General features: G+C 38.2%; 1 non-coding gene across 1 annotated transcript; it reads left to right on the top strand.

Annotated features, from left to right (window-relative positions):
- Positions 1–266: 266 nt before the first annotated feature.
- Positions 267–373, top strand: LOC141604319 (small nucleolar RNA R71). The gene has a single exon (XR_012526024.1). It is a non-coding gene; the product is annotated as a small nucleolar RNA R71 (small nucleolar RNA).
- The last annotated feature ends 6,528 nt before the right edge of the window (positions 374–6,901 follow it).

The raw sequence follows: 6,901 nt of genomic DNA, 5'->3' as shown, positions 1-6,901 counted from the left end.
CCTTTTCAAACTTCAAATTGATGGTATCAATGTGAGCACTAAGTTGAGCACCCAATTGAGTAATGGAGTCCACTTCATGCTTTCCTCCTCTAGAAGCCTTGCGAGGTCTACTATATTGTGAGTTATGGACCGCCATTTCCCCAATTTTGTTCCAAGTTTGATTGTCATCAACTTCGGTGAACATTCCATTTGATCCCATGTTGAGAATGTTCCTTGAATCTTCATATAGACCGTTCCAAAATTGTTGTACCAAGAACCACTCGCTAAGTCCATGGTGAGGACATGAGCGACAAATTCCTTTGAACCGCTCCCAAGCTTCATACAAATATTCTTCATCCTTTTGCTTAAAACCCGTAATTTGAGCTCTTAGCATGTTAGTCTTTTCCGGTGGGTAGAACGTTTTGTAGAAAGCTAGAGTCAACTTTTTCCAAGAATCAATTCCGAGAGTGGCCTTATCAAGGCTCTTCAACCATTATTTCGCGGTGCCAATTAGAGAAAAAGGAAATAAGACCCATCGAATTTGGTCTTGAGTTACACCGGTTTGAGAAATCGCATCACAATAATCGCAAAAAGCCTCCATATGAGAGTGAGGGTCTTCACTAGGCATCCCCCCAAATTGGCTTCTTTCGACTAATTGGATAAATGCGGATTTGGCAATGAAATTTCCGGTGGGTACGGAATGTGATAAAAACTTAGGCATTGTGGGTTGATTTTGTGTTGTATTTTGTGTTGGGTTCTCCTCACCTTCTCTTGCAAAAGGGTTGATGAACTCAATAGTTGGTTGAATGTCTACAACCTCACCAATACCTCTCAAATTTGTTCTAGCAAGTCTTCTATTGGTTGTCAAAGTTCTTTCAATTTCACGATCAAAGCGTAACAAGTCACCTTGTGACCTTCTAGACATGCAAAATATCAAACAACTCGAAAACAATTAGAACAAACCTTGAGGAGTCTTACTTCCTCAAGGCAAAGAAAGACACAACTAACAACAATATAAGAAAATCTAAATCAAGTTCACACCGTCCCCGGCAACGGCGCCATTTTTGGCCGGAGTGAATCTTTTCGGTAACTTGTCGTTAGGAGCACCTAGACCAAAACACAATTTATAGCTTCACAAACAACTCTACAATTAGTAAAGAGGCAAGTAAAGGTCGGATCCCAAGGGACGGGAATTAAAATGAGATTTCTATTGCAACTAGTGGTGTCTTAGGGTTGTCACAATTTGGGTTGATGTAGAAGGTCACTAAACTAAATAGTAATTAAAGTAAACAAGCAAGATGAATTGAAAAGGGTTGTAAACAATTGATAAAAAGCACTAGGGTATCATGGGGTCATAGGGGATTCATGGGAATTGATCATACAAACATGTTCTCAAATTATAAGCAAGCAATTATTATTGTGATGGATTGAGTTGGGTTATATCTTACAATCCTGGGAACGTTTGGGTCCCGGAGCCGAATTGATTAGATTGTACAAAACCTACAAGTCGACTTAGTCTTCCCTACTCAACAACATGCATGGTCTAATGAGACTCGAGTTGGTTTATGTCTTACAAGTCTCATTGAAAAGATAGGTGATGGGTTAAAAATGCAAGGATTCATAGGCTCGCATTTCATCAAACATAACATGTGCATGAGTTGAGATCATAACAAGCAAGCAAATAAACCATGAACGCATATTAATTTAAGCATGAATCATTCCCCATGTTGGTTTCCCCGAATTACCCATTAACCCTAGCTATGGAACTACTCACTCATTATCATGTTGAACATGCTAGCAAGGTTGTCAATCATACCAACAAAGTGAAACATGATGAACAAATGAAAGTAATTAGCAATAATTAAATAGGGATTAAGAGAATTATACCTACTAATGATTCCAATAATAAAGCTAAGAATAAAAGAAGTACTTGATGCTTGATTGAGAAGTTGTCAATCTCCCAATAATAACCCAAATAATCTTCAATTACCCAAAATAAAAGATGAACAAAAGAGAGATTAAGGAAATAAAACTTGTATTAAAACTTGATTAATTGTTGATTATAATATTAAAGAGAGATTTGATTGATATTAACTATATTAGAGATTGCTAAGAAGAACATGCTCTTCTAATTAGACTAATGGGGTATTTATACTGGGGATTAGGTGTAGGAATTAGGGTTAACTAAGGGCTTAAATGACGATTAAGTCCCTACATTGGGAAACGCCGGTATTTTGGGAAGGATGGGCATCTTTCTTTGAAGCTTGAAGGAACGAAATTGTGCTGCCTTGGAATTCGTGTGTCTTAAGCACGGGACGGCCGGATTCGTGAGTTGCTACCCGAGCGTCTTTGGGAGAAGACGGGCGTCTTCTGGAGTTGATGCCCGGGCGTCTTAGAGTGAAGACGCTCGGATTGTGGAGGTGGAGGACGGGCGTATTCAGGACAATCCGCACCGGATTGCTGGACAGTCACATTTCTTCTTCTGTTCTTCCCTTTTCTTCATAAAATCCTTGGGGATTTCCTCGGGGATGCAAGGATATTTCCTCATCATTGCCCATCTACTAAAGTATGTACAAAGGCCTTCTAATCTTGTCTCTCCTTGGTGCTTGGTCATTGAATTCAATCAATTTAGTCTCGTTTTGCCATGAAAATGCAAGGTTTGCACTCCTTTCCTACCAAGGACACAAAACCTCAAAGAAAATGCAAAACAAAGAACTAAAGACAATAAATGACCCAAATATGCACTAAAAATCATGGGAACAAGGCTAATTCGGGGACTAAATATGCTCTAATTATGGTCACATCAGTTTGACATAGGTACTAAAGATAAGGAATTATCCCTCTTTAGCATCCTATCTCTGGAAAAACTCTCGTTCGCCCTGGATAAGGTCGTCCACTATCCAAAGTTTCTGAGTAAGAGTTGAAGGTACATATTGGGAAGCCCTTTAATCGGACACCCAATCCCGCCCGTGGTAGAGGCCTCTTCCTGTCGATCTTGGTTGGTTAAATGCAAAAATTGATAAAACGGGAAAATGCATGAATGCGCATCCACAAGTTTAAACCTAACATGTGAAATTTGCTATGTCAGTGGTTTATCCAAATATCAAGTAATTGATGTCAAGTTGGATTTAGTGTTGATGTGCATGCAAGACGGGAATTAAACATCCATTTACCGAGTTTGGTTTATGGTGCATAACGTGATCCATTTGTCTTAGAAAAACGTTTTCCAAGTACAAAGTAAAATGTGGACTTGTCAATCTGATTTGTCCTGTATTCGGGTTAACCTAATTTGAGATCGTCCTAGATGAGTACTGGAATGGAAACAGGACCTGCATCAGACAACCTATTGAGGCGCGAGTCTTAGGGTAATCCAAAGGAGCCTGCCCAGGTTTGAAAACTTGAAATTAGAGGGCCTGTTTAGGCGCGAGGCAGTAGACGGCCTAAATGGGTGTCTTCTGGTTGTTGAAAATGTTTATGAAATTGTTTGTAAAAGGTTATTTAAACCCGTCTATGTTGAAAAGGTCGTTTAGACTGCTTTTGTGCTAATATGAAGAGCGGGACTTGAATAATCATTATTGTGTTGATAATATTCGATGTCGGGTTCCGTTTTGCAATCTTGACATGAATAGTTTTGTGAAAATGGATGTAAAAATGTTTATTATGAACTAATTGTGTTAAGTTCATTGTTTTGTAATTAGTCAATGTTTATCATCGTACTCAGATTAAACCGACATGGTATGTGGAACCAAGAATGATTATGCATGTATGACTAATATGGTTGTTTTTAAAAATGTATACAAATGAATAAAAGGTTTAAAATATCTTTTAAAATGTAATTAACCAAATATTATCACGGAAACATGGAGTATACCGTCATGGTATAAGGAACCAAGGGTGAACATAATTTATGGTTAAAAGGATTTATCATAAAAATGATTTGAAACGGTAAAAACTGGTTGTAAAATGAAATGAAAATGGAAAGAATGAACTCAAACATGTTTGAGTTCTGAGCCGGACAGCCAGTATAGGCGCAAGCCACCTAGTTGTGACTAGGGCTCATGTTTCATGTCAAAACTCGATTTTGGCTCATTCGATCCGTATTTTGGACCATGTTATGCATGTTTTAGCATGTTTATATCATAAAAACAGATAAACGAACATGAAAGAAGAGGATTAATTACACCCTCATACTTACATGCGAGGTTGTTGGCGAGAAATTGACGGAAGTGTAAAAACTTGTTAGGTCGGAAAACTCGGTTGAAAACAATTTTAGCAAAGTAAAGAGTGTTGTTTTGTTTAGTGATAGTGTAGTTGGTCGAAATGGTCAATCAAGTGATTTAATGCACGATGACGGTACCAAACAATGTGTATGGCTCGTATTTTTGATCGGTAGGTCGAAAATACATGTCGGTTTGTGACTCGGGAAGTCGAGGTCTAGAATTTTAAGGGAGAAAAGAGGGGGCGGATGCTCGTGTACCTTCAAATGGTGGCATATGAGGGGTATTTATAGAGAATTGTCTGGTTGTGTTTGTTTTGCGCGACGTGGCCGTATAGGCTACTCAAAGAAGCGCGAGCCATTTTGCGGGTCTTCGAGTTGTCTGGTCACTATCACGCATTTGGAATCATGATTTGTACTATCTTAGGTTTTAGATGGCGTGATTGTTGTACTTGACTATCAAGTATACCGTGTATACTTAGCATGGAATCTTTTATGATGTTTGTTTTTTGTGTTTGACTCGTTGTTGTAGTCGGGATTTGAATTTTGAGTTGGTTTTTGGGTATGGTGTCGGTTTTGACTCTAGTTAGCGTCATTGCGACCCCGTCGTCGTGCATAGAACACTCCAGGTACTTTTGAAAAGTTTTGGAAATGTTTTTTTCCGAAATCGTGTTGGGTTTTCCGACGTATAGATATACAAACTGTCGATTAAACGTAGCGATTCCTAAGCATGTTGTAGTCTGATAATCATCGGGTGTTTGTTGGGGATTCAACAAATATTGGGTATCTACAATGTTACAAATTCCTTTCCGGAAATTGAAATTCTAGTGATATAATATGGTTTAAAACATGACTTTAATCACATGTACTACTCTTGTTTATCATCCAACTTGTTGAATTTGACTCAACCATAACACACTACACTAGACTCTTACCATATTAACCATTTGCCCAAACTTTGAAAATTTTAACACTTTAAAGTCTTACTTAAGAGGTTACATGTTATTATCATCAACTTAATTCCTTAAAATCGATTAAAATGAGAATTATATTGGTAACATTTAAAAATCCGGGTAAGTGAAAGGCTTCTTTTGCCATTTTAAAGTCCTTAAATCGGAAAATTTTTAAATGTAAGGCTACATCAAGCATCATAGGTGATGTGACTCGTATTTACGCACATTTAGTCCCTTAACTAGCCTCGTTCCTATGATTCCTTGCATGTGTTAGAGTCCTTTCTATCTGTAGATACCCAGTATCTGCTGAGACTCCAACAAACACCCGATGATTATCCGACTATAACATGTTTTTGAATCGCGGCGTCTGATCGACAGTTTGTGTACAACTTCATGTTGGAAACTTAAAATGATTTCGAAAAATAAAACATTTCAATACATTTCAAAAATACCCGGAGTGTTTAATGCATGAGGACGGGGTCGCAATGACACCGGACCAAAAACCGACTCAAAAATTCAAATCCCGACTCCAACAACGAGTCAAACCGAGTCAACCACCAAAAACAAAACCTTTGAAACCTTCTACCTTAAATTTTCCCGGATTTATATTTGGTCAAGTACCAAACATATGACTACAAAACCTAGGATAGAACAAATCATGATTGCATTTGTGTGAAAGCGACAACACACCTCGAAGACCCGCGACGTGGCTCGTGCCTCTTTGAGCAGTCCAAGTGGCCACGTCGCTCAAAACTCACACAACCACTCATTTACCTATAAATACCCCTCAAATGCCCCCATTTGAGAGTTACGCGAGCGTCCGCCCCCTCTTTTCTCCCTTAAAATTCTCGACTCGACTTCTTAAGTCACAATCCGACGCGTATTTACGACCTACCGACCGTAAATACAAGCCTTACACATTGTTTGGTACCTTCATCGTGCATTAAATCACTTGACCGACCACTTCGACCACTACACCGCCACTAATCATAAAACACTCTTTTTACTTACAAAAACGGTTTTAAACCAGGTTTTTTCCGACCAAACGAGTTGTTGCACTTCCGTCGGTCACTCGCCATAACCAAATATGTAAGTATGAGGGTGTAGAAGTCCTCTTTTTATCATGTTTTCATTTGTTTCTTGACTATAACATGCTAAAACGTGCATAACATGAACCAAAACATGGGATAAACGAGCCAAAACTGATTTTTGGCCTGAGACAGAAGCCCCTTGGTTCGCCGGCTTGCCCGCACCTAAATGGGGTGTCAAGGTCAGAGATCAACCGTGTTTGTTCTCGTCTTTCCCCTTTAATTAATTTTCATATTTGTAATCGGTTTTTATTTCAAATATTTTCAAACCCTTTTTATCTTATTTCATTTGTTTTAACCATAAAACATTTTTCACCCTTGGTTCCATATACCATGACGGTTAAATCCGCGTTTCGGTGATAATATTTGGTTAATAACATTTAAAAGGTATTCTAAAGACTTTTAGTTTATTTGTGGGAGGTATTTTGAAGCATTTCATCATTTCTTTACATTTTCAAAACAAACATATTAGTCCCCAACACAAAAACATCCTTGGTTCTACATACCATGCCGGATTTTAACCCGGGTACGATGATGAGTATCGACTAATTATATTCAAGTGAACTTAAAACAATTAGTTCATAATTATTTTCAAAACTATTTATGTCAAGCTTGTCAAGTCGAACCCGACACCGAATATCATCAAAATAATGATGATTATTCGA

This window comes from Silene latifolia, chromosome 9 (assembly GCF_048544455.1).
Source record: "Silene latifolia isolate original U9 population chromosome 9, ASM4854445v1, whole genome shotgun sequence".
In the NCBI taxonomy this organism is placed as follows: Eukaryota; Viridiplantae; Streptophyta; class Magnoliopsida; order Caryophyllales; family Caryophyllaceae; genus Silene; species Silene latifolia.
The sequence above is the reverse complement of the archived record's forward strand: the minus strand, read 5'-3'. Positions and strand labels throughout refer to the sequence as shown.